The sequence below is a fragment of the Nymphalis io genome, chromosome 24 (genome assembly GCF_905147045.1).
Source record: "Nymphalis io chromosome 24, ilAglIoxx1.1, whole genome shotgun sequence".
Taxonomy (NCBI): domain Eukaryota; kingdom Metazoa; phylum Arthropoda; class Insecta; order Lepidoptera; family Nymphalidae; genus Nymphalis; species Nymphalis io.
In genome coordinates, this window is record NC_065911.1 from 3,119,013 (window position 1) to 3,141,200 (window position 22,188).

The following is a 22,188-nucleotide window of genomic DNA, read 5'->3' on the forward strand; positions in this document are numbered from 1 at the left end:
GTTCCATTTCTAATACTAACTAAAAAGTAAAGATATTATCATACCAAAAGCCGTGACTCTCACTGTGCAAGGAATCCGTTTTGTATTTTAAATGGGACTTGATACTGTTAAGCTTTCATGTTTTATGTATAACTGCGCCCTGTTAAGTCTTTAAGTCATGAACATCATATCCTGTATCACTTCCCACATTTTTAAACGGAAATGTTAATACAGTTTATTAGTTAAGCGAAACAAGAGGCAGTTAAAATAACTATCTTATTGTGATTTCATAATATATTGAATAGTCGAGATAAAGTTTTATTCACATACTTTACGTATAAAAGTATAAAAAATGTTTATGTCACTCTTATAAAAATGTTGAGAAAATCGTAAGTTTTAATATTTGAAATATAACTTTTTGTATATAAAATATTTTCAATACTCTTTAATGTTATTACGTTAAATGATTACTAGTTTTATTATATGAAAAAAGATTAATGGAAAATAAATCATAATTTAATTATAAAATAGATATGAAAGCATCAAAATCGTTCGGTTCGAGTACACTCCTTTGTGTTTTTGGCACAGCCGCCAAGCACTGGTTTATGTGATGCATCAGCACGTCGTGAAAGACGAACACACTCGTAAAATGCGCTTGTGTATGTGCAAAGAAAACAAACTTACCATCTTTTAGAGCAAAATCGATGTTAATGCGAATATATTTATTTATAAAAGGGTAATTGATTTTATTTATTACAAACGACTTGATTTTTAAATTTAAATTCGTATTAAATTATCTTATGGCCGTGATGGCCTAGTAAATAGAACGCGTGAATCTTAACCGATGATCGTGGGTTCAAACCCGGGCAAGTACCACTGAATGTTCATGTGCTTAATTTGTGTTTATAATTCATCTCGTGCTTGACGGTGAAGGAAAACATCGTGAGGAAACCTGTATTTCATTGAAATTATGCCACATGTGTATTATACCAAGCCGCATTGGAGCAGCGTGATGGAATAAGCTCCAAGCGTTCTCCTAAAAAGGGAGAGGAGACCTTAGCCCAGCAGTGGGACATTAAAAGGCTGTACATTAAATTAGTGGGACATTAAATTGTCTTTGACATTTTCTTTACGTAAACAGAACATATTTTTACTATGAACTCATTTTAAACCCATAAAGCCTTATAGTCCAAACATTTTAAAAAAATGGAAAAAAATATATTAAGTTCTAGATTGTTTTTTTAATTTTATCTTGTCTTATAAATAGGTATGTACCGATATTATTATTTTTATAATACCATTCGTATATATCTGCGTATAAAATAATTATAATATTTTGATTAAACTTTTTATAGTGATAGATTATAAAACGTCTTACATACTTACTAATATTGTAAATGCAAATGTAAGTAAGTCTGTTTGTTCGTTACGCTTTCACGGATAAGCCGCTGTACCAATCAAATCACAAAAAATGTAAATGTCCTGGGCTACAGGGCTAAGGTCACACCTCCTGTTTGACCAGAAGGTTTGGAGCTTCACCACATTACTCCAATACGGGTTTACACGGGGCAGAATTCCATCCGGCACATGCAAGTTCTCAGATGAGTTTTAAATGCAAATTGAGAACACGAAGAGCGTCTTCGGTTTTTTTAGCCACTGGACACTTTATTAACGAGCTTTTAATTTAATTAATAATTATTATAGTTATGGGATGCAACCGCTAGTTACACTCATACGATTTATGTCGCCATCTATTTCAAAAACACTACTTCTGGAACAATGGTTTGTTTGGATAATAAACTTAAAACACGCCAATTGCAGGAAAAAGGACACAATAGAACATCGGTCTAACTTGTTAACTATTCTATCCATAGATAAAGAAATCGTAGAAATGGCATGTTTATCTACTCTTATAATAATAGTTAATACTATATTTATTTGCAAACATAATAAAACTTATGAAAAAATTAATATTTGCTTAACATGATTAAATTATCATGTATTATTATTTACTTTAGTAAATTATAAATAATTTCTACTACAGTTAAATAATCGATTTTTTAAATTTCGAACAGTTAATCAAAATTTACGGATGTATAGAAAAGCAGAGCTATTTCGTAAGAACTAACTTCGCATGCACTCGCGAATTATAGATAACCGACTTTTAGTGACACGCTATTTTGATGTTTGTTTACTTTAAATGTTATAATTATTATAATATATGTCGCATATCACTTTCTGTCATTACGATCTTCTGCAACAAGCTTCGAGTCCTCATAGAATACTACAGCTGTTCAATACCAGTTCTGGTATAGTTCTGTTCTAAGATTCGAGATTGGAATTTCTATGTCGTGGAAATGGTACAAGTAACGAATTTAAAATGTAACAAATAATTGGATGCTATATGTATGCAATATATACAATTACTAGCTAGGTAACGGGTTTACACGTTGAGAATACTAATATATTCAAATATAGAACACAGCAGCTTGTAAACGTTCTACGGTTGAGCGAAGGGCCCTATTAAGAATAAGGTTTTGGGACTTATTTTTTATAATAACATTTGAATGAGCCACATAGCCAAATTTTGATATTGTTGTGTTCCCGTTTGAAGGATGAGTGAGCGTGTGTAATTACAGGCACAAGGGACATAAAATTTTAGTTCCCAAGGTTGGTGGCGCATTGGCTATGTAAGCGATGGTTGACATTTCTTACAATGCCAATGTCTAAGGGCGTTTGGTGACCACTAACCATCAGGTGGCCCATATGCTCGTCCGCCTTCCTATTCTATAAAAAAAAAACATAGATAGTAAGTGGACACCACCACCCAGGACTATTGCCGCTTTAAGTAGTATTAAAATATGTACCACCAACCTTATGAACTAAAATATCGTGTCCCATGATTTCAGATCTCTGTTGGCTATTAAATTTAATGAAATAATTACAAAATTCATTATTAAATAAAAACCGTATGAAAAACGTACGTGGGAAAATTATTCGTCCAATTAAAATGCTCCCAAGGAATCAAGATCTTTTATCGTTCTGAACATAACAAACGGCTTAGAGTACGACCTAACACTGTTAACATCTTATATTCACTAAGACTGGATACAGGCTTGATGATATTGGAGGTGAAATGTGACCAATATTTGGACCAAGCCCAATGTTGGTAGTACATGTTTTAATATAATTATTTTTAAATGAAAGTGAAATTTATATCATATTATTTTAACATTATAAAGCTAGGTTGTACATTTTTCTGACCAAAGACTGAACTGATTTTTGCATTAGTTAGCTTAGTTAGTAAGGAAGGTTAACTTCACACTGCTATCATAAGGAGTGAAGATGGTAATCATAAACGTCAGCTAATCTGGCAATCTGTATGAAACAGACATGTATATTAAAGTAGGTATGATTATAATTTAATAACAGCTATACTGTAAGAACTAATTTGAACTCAGAATACACTGGAATATGTCAAAAACTGATATGCGACATTGACTCTTATAAATATAACGTTAATTGATACCTTTTGTATCAAAATAGCATATAAACGTCTTGCATATATTTAAATTATATAAATTCGTGTTGAGTAATTAATGAACACATTTGATATTGTCATTGCAAGAAATCTAGGCCATTTTTACAATCTTATTTTAGCTTTGCACATCGGAATGCGATGGTCAATCTTGAAACTGAATCTTAATTTAATGTACTATTTGCATCCTATAATATAACACAAACATAATTTTTTCACATAAAGTTTTTTTACCAAGAGAATCAAATATCTATAAATTGAATTATTGTTTAAAAAAATGTTACACAAAAAAGGAATGTAATGTTTTCAGGGTTCATGTATGTATGAGTTTCTTTATTCCACTAAAAGTTTTAAATGCCTGAACAGATTTAGATGTATGTGGTATCCTTACAACATCCCGCGTGACACTGGCTATAAATTACTTAATTGATTCAGGGCGGGCAGTCGTATTTTTTTAACGTAAAAAATTTTTGTAATATATATTGTTAATTATAACATTAGTTAATATTAGGTCCTTACATATGAAATTAGCGTTTCGTCGTACTGATCACATTGATCTGAAATATCTCCTCTTTGGTTAAGAATTCCAAATTCAAATTTATAAATTCATTTAGCTGGTACATTTGAATTTTGAAAACAGTCATTTATTTGTTTTTTCCTCATTATTTTTTTCTTTGGCGTCGCTTATTACCGCACAACGGAAAACATGAAATATCGGTATATTTACGAGTACGAGTTCTACCGTGGCAAAAATGGATAGATAACAACGGTGAATACTTTGATTAATTAAATATATTTTACAAAAAAAAAATTACTTTATATTCCTCCCGTACAAAACGCCAATTTCATATGTAAGGACCTAATATATCCCTTGTGTCTGTAGTTTAAAACTAATTACCTTAAAAGCCGAGACGGCCTAGTGGTTAGAACGCCTGAATCTTAACCGTGATCGGTTCAAACCCGGGCAAGCACCACGGAATTTTCATGTGCTTAGTTTGTGATTATAATTCATCTCGTGCTTGACGGCGAAGGAAAACACGTGAGGAAACCTGCATTTGTCTAATTTCACTGAAATTCTGCCTCATGAGTTTTCTAGCTAAGATTCACGCGCCCTTACCACTGGGCCATCTCGGCTTTGTAACTATACCATTTACTTATTAATTATATAATTTAATATACATACACTGGTGTATATACGTCCTATTCATTTATGCTATATATCAAATATATTTAGTATTTTTGACTGATCTAGTGGCTAGGTCTGAGGTGCTGAGTTGAAATTCGAGGTCCGATCAACTTCTTTTCATTTCATAAATTCTTAGTAGTATCCTCAAAATATACTTTATAATTTTGTCAATATATTAATTGTTAATAACGAAAGTTTTGAGAACATTTTAAGAGATTTTTAAAAAGAATAAATAGATATATTTTATTATAAGTTTTTTTTTAATTACATTAAAAATTTAGAAACCAAATGTAACCCAAAGCCGGAACGAATATGTCTGTAGAAACAATTTAATAATTAAAAAAAAAGCAAGTAAATGTCCCAATACTGTGTTAAGATTCCATCTTCTCTCGAGGTGTTTCGCTTGTTACATCCCGCTGCTTCCATACGAGTTACGTGAACACGAATTTCAACTATTATTTGACATTTCTACAACGATTTCTTTCATCAAAATGAATTTTGAACTCAACTACTTGCTTTGAACCCGTTATCTTCGGTTAACACTCGCGTTCTAACCACTGTGCTATCGGCTCGCGATATATTCATATTAAATTCCATCCACTTTGGATTACTTATTGAATTAATTAAAAAAGCAATATCGATTCAATTTTACGTTAGGACGTCCCCGTTACAGATACTAGTTACGGGTATCATCGAGACGATTTATCTCAGAGCGGTCCAGTTATCAATTAATATTATTTATAATATATAGAAAAATATGTTTTAATGGAATTACAACATTTTTCCAGTCCAGTGCTAGCTAGGTTTATTGAAATGTATGTTAATTTGCGTACAAGTCGCGATTGTCGATCCACTATCGTATGTTCCCATTGTACATGGTTATTATGTATGTATAAATATATCTAACTTTGTATATGACTATGTATAAAATTCGATTTATTAACTATTATGAGTTTTCACTTGAGACTGAGGTTTAAGTTAAATAGGACTTAGGCACATGTCAACGTTATAACAATATCGATTTTACTTATAAACCCGCTAAGGTGATTAGTTAAACAATGCTGTGTCTTCTTCTTTTGAATGTCAAATCAATAATGATAGAAAGAGCGAGAATGTTTAACTGAACAGCACGTTTATAATGAAGGCTGTTTATATTTCGAATATCATTTTGATTTTTTATTCGGGTGAAAAGATATTAAAAACCATTTCCATACAATTTATATAACACTTATTTAACCTTCTATGGGTGATAATGAAAAAACTAATTAATGTTTTACTATATTTAATAAATAGTTATAATTTATTTATCTATAAATTGATGAAGTAAAAATGAATTTACAGAAGCATTTTAATGTTTAAATTACAATTTGTTATTTTATTCATGATAATTTAATTTTGTAACTATTTAAATTTACTAACAATTAAAATAGTATATAAAAGGAGTTATTTTCATTATTTACATGATTCTGTTTCTATGTCCGAATATAAAAACTTGAAGGATGGCAATCCGACACGGCCGGAATGAGTTTGGATGCAGGACCAACGACTTTACGTGCTTTCCGAGGTACGCTACACACTTTCGACTTCCAGATCACGGGCTGTATAGCTTGTTACTGGGCCAATCTGGGATTTGAACCCAGAACCTCGGATATGCGGCCTTATGTCTAGCCACTAGACCAACGAGGCACCCATATTAATTATCCCCATATATCTTGTATTTGTAACTTTAAATACAAATTAAATAATAGAAGAACGAATCGTGACGTACATACAATTATTGTGTACAAAGTTTTATATATTTTTTCAATAAGCCGTGTCCTTACCAATGTTACAATGGAAACTGTCAACACGTTCATAATACATGCTCCAACCGTACACTATACAGCATATTGCCTTTAAAATCGCATTACGTAAGTAGGCGCCGAGCCTTTTATATTCTAAAATATATATACATATTATGTACATAGCAATAATGTTAGCCTTAAAATTTTTCCATTTATTCGCATGTTATTTTATTACACGAGGAAAATATAATTATGCGATATGAACAACAGTTTATTTATGTTTTATCTGTAAATGTTTATGTATTTCGTTGTTTTTTGTATCTGTATTTACATGGTTCTATTTTTAAATTTATGTTCTATCCATTATTACTTTTAAATTGTCATGGTGTATTATAATATGTACAACCATTGTTCATGTTCGATTTTTAAAAATTAATATTTATTCGTTTACTTTGGTTGTCAATTATCTTACGTAGTTAGTCTAATATATTCTAAATATAATTCAATATCAAGATACATATATGACCGACTTAAAACAAAATTCTCAATTCGGTTGTATTTTTTATGTTTGTTACCTCGGAACTTCGTAATTTATGAATCGATTTGGAAAAATAATGTTTTATTTTGGTAGACTATACTTCAAAAATGGGACCAAATTTGGTCCCATTTTTGAAGAAAATCGAACTCTCGGCTCGAATTTTATTTTGTCGGTTATGTTTTTTAAAACAGATAACTACAAAATTTCTAACAAACATTTGAATGCAAATAAGAAATAATGTATTGTTAGCGAGTTATTTGTATAGAAAAACGAATGGCAACTCGAAGTAACGAGATAAATATATGGAAAAAATATATAAATGATGGAATTGTTGAGATATTCTGTGTATTTAATTCAATTTTCTCTCTACAATTCTCTTCGCCAATGTCACATATTTAGAAGGAACAACAGTTCATAGACAAATATAAGAAAATTGTATTTTGCGATCGGGTTTTACTTGAAAGTTAAATTTGGAAATTCGTATCTTATAATAAACAAGTAAAAGTATATTTTCGATGATACGGTTTTATTAATGGTAATTAAGTTTTTCACATAAATTTATCCAACGTGAATATAAGTACCATAAATATATTTTTTAAATGTTTATAGTAATTATAGATAGACATTTATTGTAATATACTTTTATATTATATGTTTATAATCAATTTGTTAAGTGATAATAATAAAAATTATTTTTGCATAAAATTTATCTCCAAAAAAAATTAGAATGTGTTATGCTAGCCACACACAATATAGAAGCATGGAAATCTACATAACGATGTTTTTAACGTTATTATTTTTTTACATATAATTATTAAAAAATTTAAACAATTGTTTTGTTTTTTAAATATTTTATAGAAATTTCTCGATTTAAAATTACGATTTCGTTGAAATTAATAATCTGTTGTCAACAACTCGCTATAATAAATCACAAACGCTCTCGATAATTATGTATATTTTTAATTATTATACGCAGACAAGATAATAATTTAATAGTGAACAACGATGTAGTTTCCGCTACAATATATAATTATAAAGAAAATCTTTATAATTTGCGACGATACAATCTGGTCATAAGATTTTTTTGACTGCAATTATGTGATAATTTTTTTTCAAGTTCTTTTTTCAAAAATTCGAAAGTTCTTTCGGAAGTTATTATTAAATGTTAATATCATGAAGATGTCTTTAAGAAAAAGTTAATTTTTGTTAACACATTCCATTAACAAAATTTTTCGCAAAAAAATAACTGTTGTTTGTGATTCAACTGTATCGTCTCATTTTTTTAAGGATGACGAATTTTTACCCTCGACTAAACCACCAATAGAAAGTAATAGAACAAACGAGGCCGTTTAAATCGCGTAATTAAAATAGGACATACCGATGAATGTAATTGAACTTTGTCTTTTTAGACTAAATGGTCTAACGATCAACTTCAACAAAATGGACAAAAATTATATGAGATAAAATATTATAAAATTATAAACTATTATCATCAGATAATGATAAAAATATTGTATACTAAAGTGATGATGATAATGAAATTGCTGATATCTACGGCGGTCATTCTCAGGAGAGACATCTGTGATTGACAAGGGAACTCTATTCCTTCACTTCTGCTCCAGTGCAATGGAAAGGGATCGGGTGAAGTTTAGATGTTTTCCTAGACTTGACTCCAGGCTGCTACTTAGAATATCTCAATAGAAAAGCCCAACTTTTTACTGACTGAACTTCGAGATCTTTGACTTTATATACTGGACACTACAACAACGAAGCATTAACATCCCATAACCAAATCGACTAACTCTACTAATCGTTCCGGCTTTTCAAAGGTTGATAATAAGAAAAATATATTTTGGATAGGATTTGGTGTAAAATCCGTTCTTAGTGGGCGTCTACGTCGGGGAAGGAGTAACTGTGACAAATTTGAAGTCAACCGGGGACAGTTTAGGAGATATCGTGATGAGTGGTATTTCGATTATATATATAGATTAAGAGATTTTTGTTTTTATTAATATTGAGAATTTGAGTAGCACCCACTCGTCAGGTAATCAGGTAATCTATCTAAATATAAGTTTAATTGAACATAACAATATTTAGATAGATTTCACTGGTGGTAGGGCTTTGTGCAAGCTCGTCTGGGTAGGTACCACACACTCATCAGATATTCTACCGCAAAACAGCAATACTTGATATTGTTGTGTTCCGGTTTGAAGGGTGAGTGAGCCAGTGTAATTACAGGCACAAGGGACATAAAATCTTAGTTCCCAAGGTTGGTGGCGCATTGGCTATAAGCGATGGTTGACATTTCTTACAATGCCAATGTCTAAGGGCGTTTGGTGACCACTTACCAACAGGTGGCCCATATGCTCGTCCACCTTCCTTTTCTATAAAAAAAAATTACTGTTTCAGTGTAAATGGTCAGTGAGCCAGTGTAATTACAGGCAAGGGATTAACATTAATTAACATTTTAGTTCACAGGGTTGGTGTCGCAATTGTAAATATTAACAATATACTTGTCTAGCGGTGATCATTTACTATTAGCTTTTCTATTTCCACGTCTACCTTCCTAATATAAATAATTTAATAAAATAGGTATGTACCTACTGGTTTTGGACAACATTGCGGCCAATTTTTTGCTGTTGGAAAACATCGTGAGGAAAACTGCATGTGTGTAATTTCATTGAAATTATGCCACGTGTGTATTCTACCAACCCGCATTGGAGGAGCGTGGAGAAATAAGCTCCAAACCTCCTACTCAAAACGGAGAGGAGGCCTTTGCCCGGCAATGGGACATTCACAGGCTGTTGCTGTACTGTAACAACCATCTGTACTGTAACAACCATCATTCAAATGTACTTGAGCTCAAATTCTGCTAATTAAAAATAAAATAGTTTTATGAAAGTAAGCGCTCTTTATGTTTAGTAAAGACAAGAAAATTAATCAATTTTATGTGTTATTAATTTGTTATATACTTCAAGTTATATGCAAGCAATAAAATAATGTAGACTTGTAACTATTAAACAATGCTTTAAAATTATTTTATCTGATTATAAAAAAAAACACGTCAAAAATTAATGCTATTATATCTTATATATAATTCAAGGGAAAATTAATAAAATATATTAAATTTCAGATAAAGACTAAGACTTCATAAAAATAACATATACTTGAATATTATATTATGATTATATTTGAAATATTTAAATAAAGTTTATTTACTGTCTCGGTTCCTTTGGTACGATTGTCCATTGATATTATTTTACTACATGGATAATATCCTGCTAAGTATGGAATACGAGATTTTGTATCATTTATTATAATAAATGGTGAGTTATTACAGGGGTATAATATCATATTGTTATAAAACGAGAGATGCGTAGTGAAATTTAAGTTGTACCACCAATCAAAATATTAATATGTTGCTTAGAATATTTAACCCGTTGTTTAAAATAGTAAAAATAATAATATACTCATGTATTTAATTACATATTTACTTTATGTACTAGAAACTAGTTAACTCATCCCGGCTTCGAACAGTTAATAGAAGGGTCTAAACAAAACGCTTCTATCGCAATACAAATAACTCTGTTTTAATTTAAAGACTTCAGTCGGCATGATTTTATCCGAAATATTCAACAATCACCAGCTTCAGCCAAAACCATAATGAATTAAATACCAAAACCGCTCTCATAAATCAAATCACTCCCTCCAATGGTGAAGACCGTATGAAAATCCGTTTGGTAATTTTGAAGTCTTTCGCGATCAAACAGACAGTTGCGATGGGGGATCTATTTTATAATATATAGTGATAATCCCAAATATATCTTTAGCTCATTTTACACGAAAATAAGACGCCGTACATCAGCATTATACGCGTTACAAAAGTTAGAGCTTGAAAAGAAAAAAAAATAATCAAAATGACAGAACAGATTTAAAAAATGCCGATGGCTAATAAACCAAGCGAAAAATATGATTAATATTTTGTTCAAAGAAATTTGTTCATTAAATTATTTCATCTTATGTATTTTAAATAAACGCATATAACATTGAACGATAAAGAAAATTATTATGTATACACTAATAATCTTATTTATAATAATAATAAATCGCAATGTCGTCGAGTTGTTATAACAGATTATGATAATTAAATATTATTTTTATAAAAGAAATGTTTTTGCAATTATATTATAATAGTAAACGTCCGTTCGTTAACGCTTTATAATATTAGTCACGATGTTTTAATTAATATTTACTGTATATAATTCTTTTGTTATATTTTTATAGGAAATACTGGTAACTTTAAGAAATTTATGAATCATTGATTCCTCTCTTCAATATCACACAACTTATTTTGTTATAGCAATATTATGTAAAATGTAATAAATGTTGTATTTTAATAAAATGATTAAGGATTATTTCAAAAAGAGACTCTTAGGTTTTTAATCCGTTTGAAGCAGATCAAAAAATGTTTTTATTAAATATAAATTATTATATTTAGCAAAAGTAATTCCTATTTACATTTCATATTTTATTTATACAGATAAATATAAGTTAAAAAACTAAACCGATAACTAAGCATATTAAGATTGCTAAATAAAGAAAATGACGAAAGAAATATAATGCCTGCGTTTTTATTAATAACGGCACGCGTCATTTATCTAAAATTGTAATGTATTTAAATCAATTAAATAATGTAGTAGTATGTACAACACTTAACTGACCTTCGTCTTGTCCAACACTCAAAAGTCCAATTTCGTTGATCACATATCAAACTATCGTCTATACTTTTTGCATTTTTCGACACAAACCAATATGGCCGTGTCAAGAGAAATGCGCGCCAAAATCTTTATCGACAAAAAAATCGCACACTTTTTACGACCGTTGCGTAATTTTACATTTTCTTGTGATTACGAAACGTTATTTTTATATAACAAAAAATTCAAAGCGTAAAATTCGAATTTTCTAAAAAGTTTTGATTTAAAAAAAAAATTAGTCACATTTTCGAATATCGAACACAGTTCCGCACCGTTGTATTTCGGGGATGGTTGGCGCGTTCTCAATTAAGGAATTTCAGTTCGAAATTTTCGAAATTTGCCGGTGCGTTTCCATTGTTTTGCGGCGTAGTGCTGCGCGCAGGCACTTTCAACACATTATGATCTAACACTGGCCGACTCTCGATTGCAGAACATACTTATTCTAAGTCAACTTACATTCGTTCATATTTGCCTGCGGGGCGTAGGGCTGTGCTAGGACATAGACTTAGCCCCACTTCCTTTTTGCATACGTCACTAGACTTGCAACAGTATTTTTAGAATCGATTCGATACTTGTTTGACACTGTTATATAGTTAATTTAATTGCTATTAACAGATAGGGGGATTAATTACGCGTACCTTTTGAATATATTTAAACTAAAAAAACGATAAAAAAATCACATACAACTATGATTTAACTAAATATTACATTAAATATACTTTATCTTTTGTGTAAGGTGAAAAGTTTATGACATTTGTGACTATTTATATTATTAAAAAAAAAAAAAAATTAAATTATTTTCATTCATCATCAAGTTTTCTTATTAATTTATTAAGTAATGAAATTGGGTTATTACGTAAAACCATCAAATTTTATCATGAATGTAAAAAGAATGTTTTTTTTAAATAGAATGTGTTCTGTATGGCCAACCCTAGTTTTGGCGTAGTACAAGAAACGTCTTGCATATAATAATATGTTTTAGCCTATATCGAAGTTACAGGCAACGGGGAAGGAACGGCGCGCGCGCAGCTTAGCTCTCTCGAAGCGCTATTTTTAACAATATTGTAATGGTTGAAAAAAAGTCGCGGAGAAATTGTTTAGAGATGTATTTTATGTTCAATGCTGTATTTGATCATTGAAGCTTAAATTATTTATTATAACAAATATTTTTTTTAAATAATATAACAAATATTTATTTATTAAATATTTAACTTATTTATTAAATGTTAAAATTTTGATTAAAATTTTTGAAACTTCTGAGAAACGTAATAACGGATTTATTTCACATTTTATGATGCACTATCACTAAAAATAATTTCGATATTATTAAAATCGTCTAATGTTAAAATCTAACGGACATCACTACGCTATTCCGATGCAAGACGCAACACTATTAGTTGTATGCATCGTGCATTGGCCTGTACTGCCGCGTTCCTACTTACACACAAAGCGACATAACTGCAACATTCGCAAAATTTAAAACCAACTTCATGTCAAGAACAAAAGGCTTAATATCGCTTAACATATCGTGTTAATATGCGTCGTTTGTGTCGAAAACTTTTTTAGAAGCTAGTTCTTATACTTATTTCACTATGAATTTTAGCTATAGTATTGGGTATGGAAAGAATCGCTTGTCTGTAGGCGTAGGTTTCTAGGACGCTGCTAGAAATCTTTGGTATAGCGGTATAATTAGGATGGGCTCGGTCTGCGGAGGGATTTAATACATGAATAGCTTTTTTTAGTGCTTGTATTTATTGTATGACCTTAGTGATTAAATTTAGTGAGTTTATTTTAAAATAGTTTATCATAATGTTTTTTGTTTATTAACGGAATAAATTTTCAATATGTAATTTGAATATGGAATATATTTTATATATCGTTATCGTCATTTTTTTTTTTGAATTGGATTTAAAAATTTCTATATATTTGAAGATGGAATAGAATTTAACTAAGGAATAATGTTTTTTTTTTAATGAAATAAACATTTTTTTTAATAATGAATATATTTTTAAATAGAAATTAAATATGGAGTCAACAATGGCTCAGTAGTTAAGAGACGTGAATATCAACAAGATACATAGGCTGAAGCCCAGCAAAGTTAATTCCCATGTGCTTTATTTGTGTTTATAACTCATCCCATGATCCGTGGTGAAGAAAAATCGTGAAGAAACTGCATTTCGCAGATAAAAACTGCCATCTTTATATACACATAACTAAATATCACGTTATTTTTTTAAATATAACAATTGTCAGCAAAGGTCTTAATTTAAGCAACTTAATCGTATTACAATTACAAAACAAAAATGTCATAAGTACATTAAATAGAGATTTTGAACGAAAATTGTTCCCGTGTGCTTGTCAGACGTGTATTTCTAAATGGAATTAAACAATAATGTGTTACTTTACTTTACTAACTCTTCATTTTACTAACAAGACCGAAACCTGTCAAATAGTGAAAGTTTAATTAAAAACTTTCCAATCGCTATCGTTATATGCGCACACAGCCTTATATATTGACCGTATTATGTTTTTTAATGTGAAACCGATTTTTTTATTTTGTACGATATGTTGCATTTTTTTTTTTGAACATGGAATATGTGGAAAATTTTAATTGTTTATATTATAATTAAATATTAAACATTAAAAAAAACATACACGTCATATATATCTCGAAAAAGTGTTGATAAGTTTTTGATATAGATAATAAATTTTAAAAAATTCTTCGGGTATAATAAAATAAAAGTGGCCGGTTTATATGCTTTATTGTAGGTGCCTAGCTAAATAGCGATAGTTCGTTTTACTTTGTAACTGTGTTTATCGTTTCGGTGACAGATTCTTGCTGTCATACAATGGGTACCATTCATTCACTGACCACCTTGTCAAATATCAATTGTTCAATTCACTGTTTAACTGTGTATGTCGAACCCTCATAGTAAAAGTTTATTTGAAAAATATTATAATTATATAACGAATACGTTGCGTTTTTTTAAATTAATAACACAAGTAAAAAACTGTTGATTTTTGTTAGATATGTACAAGCTGACGATCAGTGAGCCAGTTATAAGCCAGCCAATTATAAGAGTAAGGGAAATAAAACTTAAATGTTATCTTTTGCAATGCATTGCCCCATAAAATATCGACTTTTACTAAACTTTACATACCTATGTGCAAGAATGATTAAAAATATAAATAAATTTTGTAAATATAAAAAAGCGCATTTTAATACAAATATTCTAAATAAGAATTTCACAGCAGTAGGGTTAGGTGAGAACAAACTCGAAACTCAACGCAGAAAACGGTCATGAAATATCAGAAAGTAACATGCGACATTGACAAAACACGCATCAAAATAGTATATCACCTTAAATCGGTCGTCGACATTTCACGGTTGAGTAATGAAGTGAGTTCTTACAGAATTTGCACTGCAGTTATTATTATAGTTCAAACAATAAAGTTGTAAGGAAAAAGGTATTGACAAGCGAAATATATACTTTGAAATTTTCTTCGCCCACGTTTTGCACTTTAAAGACTTACCGCATTTTGCCCGCGGGCCGCATGAGTAACTGACCGCGCCATCTTAGTCATAATAAATTAAATTAAATTTTCGTTCTACTACTACTTCTTAAATTATATATGTACTAGTTTAGCTCGTGTTTTTATCCGCGTCTGTGGGGGGGGGGGGCGGAGATAATCGGTGACCTATGTCTTTGTACCCCTGACAACGTGTATGCAAAATGTCATGATGATAGGTTATAGTTGAGTAGTTATGACGTGAACGGGAGAGGCTGCGGGATCGTGTTGATATAACGCATCCGCGGCCTCTCCACTCCGTGCCGGGGACGGCCATCGCAGTGGTTTTAATGGATAAGAATCCAACATAACCCAGTTACCCCCCCATGGGAGCTGGGTAAATTTCTGAAGGTTTCACTGCTTGAAAAAAGAGTTTTGACGTGAAAGCGTAAGAAGCAAACTCACTTACGCATTTATAATAATTGTAAGGACTTATTTATAACAATGCTTTTTTTTTCTTCTAATTAACTTTAAATTTTTGAATTGCTTAAGCTGTAGGAAGCAGTGTGTATGTTGGTTTTTTCTAATTAATTTATAGGTACTTTACCTAATAATCATATATTAACTGTTAAGCATGTTGTTATCTAAATAATTCCAAGGTTAAATATTATTTAAAAAAAACTTCTAAATTTAAATAAATTGAAAATTAAAACGAAATAGTATCAAAATTTTAAGACGATAGACTATAGAAAATGCAAAAAACGTAAATATATATTTAAAAATTTTCAACAGCCACGCGTTTTCATTTCCTAACGAGTTATCGTGCTTTGCCCGCAGGCGGCGTGCCAGCCGACTACGAACTAGAAACGTATTATAAATTTTCAATAAATTATTAATAATAATTTAATGTTATATTAACAGCTCATAAATGTCCCACTGCTGGGCTAAGGCGTCCCCTTTTGAGGGGAAGAGTTGGAGGTAGTTCCACCACGCTGCAATGCACGGATACAAACGAGGCAGACTTATTTTTCATCTAGCACTGGTATGAATTATAAGCACAAAAAATAAAAATAAGCACACGAAAATTTGAGCCTGCGATCTTCGGTTTGGATTCTCGTGTTCTAAGCACTGAGTAGTGCTATCTGAGATGTAATGATTATTATTATCTTGTTTATGATAATAACCAGGACCGGCTTGACGTGTCCCTTGAGGCCAACCATGGCTTACATTATATAATGAGCCAGAGATAATAAAAAAAACACAGAGTAACCACTCATTAATAAACAAAGATATATATATTAACCTTATTATTTTACTAAGTGGTAATGGTAGGTAACCACCCACTCATCAGATATTCCAAGCAATATTTAATATTGTTGCGGTTTGAAGGATGAGTGGGCCAGTGTTACTGGCATAAGGGACATAGCATCTCAGTTCCCAAGGTTGGTGGCGCATTGGTGACAGAATGGTTAATATTTCACATTTAATCTTCACTCTCAAAGATTTAGTGAAGAGTTAGTGTTTTGATACCAAATTAATAAGATTTTTTTTTATATAGAATAGAAAGGCGGACGAGCATATGGGCCACCTGATGGTAAGTGGTCACCAACACCCTAAGACATTGGCATTGTAAGAAATGTCAACCATCGCTTACATCGCCAATGCGCCACCAACCTTGGGAACTAAGATGTTATGTCCCTTGTGCCTGTAATTACACTGGCTCACTCACTCTTCAAACCGGAACACAACAATACCAAGTACTGCTGTTTTGCGGTAGAATATCTGATGAGTGGGTGGTACCTACCCAGACGAGCTTGCACAAAGCTCTACCACCAGTAAAATATAATATAATTATTGTAATCTCCAAATATTTTGATGTCCTTATAACCCTAATAAAAGTGCACTCTATATTCTCTCACTCGAAATCCTATGGGAGGGCAAATTCGAAAGATTTAATTACATGACCAACGGGCTGTGGCTTTGCCATGGCTGGCAATTTTGAGATTCCTAAAAAATACAACTTAAAAACAGCTTCAGAGTAATTTAAGCGAAGCAATATTGAATTCGACGCAAGAAATAAAACTTATTATGGTTAAAGCAGTTTTTAGTGCTAAACCCGGAATCGAACTCGCTACACCGTGAAACCGTGGCTCACGTCGCCACTCGATCAGTACAAATGCATGCAAAACATCGCACGACCGCCGTAATGTAATAAGACACATTTTTCTTTCACAAAAACATATGTTCTTAATGGTGTTAGAAAATTGATGTGAGTTCAACGAGGCGCACGCAGGGATGATGCTCTACTTCGTGTACGTTATAATACATTCATGCTTTTTTAATATTATTGGAGTGAAATTTCTATTGGCGCGATGACTGTAAAATTTTAATGTTTGTAGTGTAACATTTTTATATGTAACGTATGTGTGAAACGTTTCTGATCTAAGAAGGTTTTGATTGTATTAAGTTGCATATGCTTATTTTTTTATGATACTTTCGAACTCTTGTAATATAAATCAAAAATAGTCCCTTTTGATTTTTAAGTAAAGCTGTTGTCGGTATTTTTTTAACTAAGCTAACCGTAAGTTAAAGGTATTGCATATAAATAACCTTTCATATATACTTTAACTACCGTGCTATCGTTAAATAATAAAATATCTCCATGTACCTACTTACTTAAATAATTATTTCAAAATCTTTAATGGGTAGTAATTTCTATTAATCACTCTAAATTTTGATATAAAAGCTACATACATAGAGAATACAAGTCTAATACCTGGCAATACATTGATAATGATTATGTAACTTAGCTACAAAATCAATAGCTTCAATAAACTCAAAGATCATATCTTTTGTTTTAACTAGAGCTAACATTATCATTAAGCATTTATCATCATCAAATCAGAACAATAGCTAACAAGAATACAATATCTCACAAACCACTATAAGGATTTAAGTGAAGGTTAAATTCCGCTACAGAAAATAAATAAACATTATCTATGTCAATCGGTTTTAGTTGTAAGAACAATCATATTTCATTAATAACTTGGTGTTCAAAATCCTAGTAATATTATAAGCAGGTAATTTTGTTTGTTTGTTTTTTGCTAATTACTCATGAATTATTTTTTATTGATTTAGAGTTTTAACTATAACTTCACTAGTAGCTTATATTTGCAGGATAGTTATATTGATCTTATTGGTGTACAGTATATAGTAATAGATGTTAATGCGATACTGTTTGAGTTACTTATAATATTATTATTTAACAAAAAACTTGCAATAACAACTATGAAACCATACGCAGATAACACAAGTATCAAATATTAATGAACTTTTACGCATTTGAAGTCCAAAATAATTTATGATTCGATGAGTTATCGCGGCTTTTAAAAATAAACTTCATTTAGCTATCTAGGTTTTATCATAAGGGTATCCTGTTAAAGTTTTTCGACGGTTTTAAATATAATCGACATTCCAATCTGACAAGTTCCCACAATTCAAGCAATTATAAAATTCTATTACAATTTCAATAAATGTCACGGACATTATCTTGTTTTATTCAATACTATCTCTTACTGGCAAGCTTTTCTGGATATCAATTAAACTTTAGCAATGTTTTTATATTATATGACTCTCATATATAGCAATATATTAAACATAATGTATAAAATGTTCATTTATCAAATTTGAATTAGTTGATAAAATTTAAATCAAATGTCTTTTAAAATATTAGTATATGTAAAAAAAAAAATTATTTATATGAAACGAATAATAACTATGATTTGTATGTTTATATCGCTGTTGAATATCGAATAAAATATTTATATTCATGAAAAAAATTTATTTAAAAAGAAAAATAAGTTAGAAAAATTATAATAATTTCTATTATCTATAATACCTACTGCATATAATCATACAAAGGTTTCAGCATTATGTATACACAGAAAGGCATACAGATTTCATTACAACCAGACCAGTGGCTTCATACATGCTTACACAAATAAATGAACAATATTTTCCATTTCAGAAAATAGGTTTTTTCCTTATTATCGATAATAATGTCACTTACGAAGAATATTTCCGAATACAATACAACATCAGTTCCATTACTGTAAACAGCAACTATTTAAAAACAAAAAGATTGAGGTGTTTCGTTCCAAAATGTTTGAATATTTTTTGAAAGTCAATAAGTAATTGTGACGCATCTTTATATATTATAAACAAGTAAAGCATACGTCTATACCGTTGCATTATCTAGCTGCTCATATTTTTTACCGCGCATTCTTCGTCGCTGCAAACATTGCATTCCTTTGACGCAAAACAAGCCAATACGAACACCACGTACTATCATCATATAAACTTTACTATTTTTGCATTTTAGTTTTAATAGGATAGAATATTTTAATTGATATTAATTTAATGATTTTTTTCAATGATTAGCCGAGACAGTTCAGTTGTTAGACCACGTGAATCTTAATCGCGGGTTCAAAAACAGGCAATCACAACTAAACCGTCCTCAGTTCACTATGCCCTAGGTCTTCTCTAACATGAACCTTTACTTTCCATTTGTAGCAACCCTTCTTATCTCATCATCCCATCTTTTTTGTATGGTCTTGCTCTTATTCTTTTACCGTATTTATGATACGAGTCTGTTATTTGGCTCCAATTTTTTGTACTTCCTTTGTGGCCAGTCTATCTCCATTTTAGTTTGATTATCAGTACAGTACAGTAACAGCCTGTTAATATCCCACTGCTGGGCTAAGGCCTCCTCTCCCTTTCGAGGAGAAGGCTTGGAGCTTATTCCACCACGCTGCTCCAATGCGGGTTGCTAGATTACACATGTGGCACAATTTCAATGAAATTAGACACATGCAGGTTTCCTCACGATGTTTCCCTTCACCGTTAAGCACGAGATGAATTATAAACACAAATTAAATACATGAAAATACAGTGGTGCTTGCCTGGGTTTGAACACACGATCATCGGTTAAGATTCACGCGTTCTAACCACTAGGCCATCTGGTTTTTTTTTTGTTTATCCTTAAAATCAAATTTGTTATCTAGTTTTTATAACCCGTTCTTTCATTATTATACCAACGTATTGTTTTTTTATTCCTAGGATGACAAGTAAAATTAAGTAACAGCCGTGAATGTCTCACTGCTGGGCTAAGGCTTCCTCTTCTCTTGAGGAACTTATACCGATATGTTACTATAATGCAAGTTGGTAAAGGGTGAGTAAGACAGTATAATTACAAAGGATATAACATTTCAAATACCAATATAAGTTACAGCTTATATTTATTACAGTGCTATTCTCTCTCAAGTGAAGTTTTATCATCAGGTCTGTTGCCTTCCTCCTATATGAATTAAATTTAGTAATGAAATGGAAAATCTATTCTCCTTAGAATATATAAAATATATAAACAGCTTTCTTTGCCCAAAAAAAGTGTGTTCATGGTAGGAAGAGAATCTATTAAATTTGGGCATCCTGATACATTCTTTACAGTATTTGAAAAGCCGAATTATGTTTAATTAATTTCAATGATTTCGCATGAAGTACTTATTAGAATAGATTACTTTAATATAAACTCAAGCTCAGTTTTATATTTGAAAATAGCGATACAACAAGCGCGTTAAGATTATAATACAGTTTCTATCGAAATCATCGTAATACCTACTCATCATATTTTCTACTGCCACACAGCTTAGTATGTATTGTGGTTTGAAGGGTGAATGAGTCAGTGTATCAACATGTTAAAAGGACAAAACATCTTAGTTCACAAGGTAGCCTATTTTTGATGTAAGAGATGGTTAATATTTCCTACATGCCAAAGTCAATGAATGGTGTTAATGTATTTTTAAAACAAATATTGTAATTGTTGTGGCTACTTTAAAAAGCTTCACATGTTAGCTATTTTCACTAAATTGTTTTACATTTGTCATTAAAACATGTAGTAGCTACTAGTGGTCCTTAAAATAAATAAATAAATAAATAAAATAAATAAATAAACGGTAGTGACCACGAGGTAATCCATTTGTCAGTCTGCCTACTTAGTACCGAAAAAAAATGGCGTTTTTCTTATGATGTTCTTCATCGCCATTGAAGGTGATATTAAATTAGAAAACGAATTCAGCACAAGAAAAATCTCAGATGCTTGAATGGTTTTATACCTTTATACAAGATTGTGAATTTGATTGTGATCGTGATTGGTGAAGATTCATGGGCCAGCTAAATAATATATTAACAGGGCAATTACCTAAACCTAAAAACTTAAACTCAGATGATTCATTAATTAAAAACAAAACCTTAACCCAAAGGATAAGTCTTAAATATTTAATAAATACGTATAAACAAATTGCGGTCACGCCAAACCAGCTTTAGCAATAAAGGTCTATAGATTATTAACCCTAAAAGCTTGAATATTTAAAGCAAGATGTATCAGACTTCACTTTGTAGTTCTCTATGCAGTGTATTGCTTCAATTAAGAAAAGTGAAATTTAATTGTATTAATATAAGCAATCAAGTACTAAAGCCTGAAAAAATAAATCAAAACTTATATTTTAAATTTAAAACTTCAAGATTACTCTGTCCAACACTAAGTTAAATTTACAATCAACTTAAGATTTGACGTACTTCAAGTTATCAAAATACTCTAAGGCTATTTATAGTAATTTAAAATCTTAAGGCTTGCTTCGAAATAAGACCCCCTTAAATATGCTTTGATCCATGTAGTCTCTGAGTCCATCCAGATCCATTCTTTGAGTCGAAGACTATCTTCCATTAGAAGTTATATAGTTTTTGTTAGATTTATAAATAAGTAGATGTGATAAGTACATATCATTATAGTAAGAAGCCGCTTTATTGACTTCAAGTACCTTCCATAAAAAGCGCAGCGCGCA

General features: G+C 30.8%; 1 protein-coding gene and 1 long non-coding RNA gene across 8 annotated transcripts in view; one reads left to right on the top strand and one right to left on the bottom strand.

Moving 5' to 3' along the window:
• The window catches only part of LOC126777795 (zinc finger protein 628-like), a 110,096-nt gene extending 97,923 nt beyond the window's left edge, over nucleotides 1-12,173 (bottom strand). For all 5 annotated transcript variants that reach the window (XM_050500929.1, XM_050500927.1, XM_050500926.1 and 2 more), the window contains exon 1: nucleotides 11,747-12,173. The gene's annotated coding sequence lies outside the window, so the exon portion shown is untranslated. The remainder of the gene's footprint in view (nucleotides 1-11,746) is intronic.
• The window catches only part of LOC126777805 (uncharacterized), a 63,888-nt gene that overhangs the window by 18,597 nt on the left and 23,103 nt on the right, over nucleotides 1-22,188 (top strand). The window contains exon 3 of one of the 3 annotated variants that reach the window (XR_007670097.1): nucleotides 20,408-20,519. The exons of the other annotated variants lie outside the window; for them this stretch is intronic. This is a non-coding gene — a long non-coding RNA (uncharacterized LOC126777805). The remainder of the gene's footprint in view (nucleotides 1-20,407; nucleotides 20,520-22,188) is intronic. 3 annotated transcript variants of the gene reach the window in all.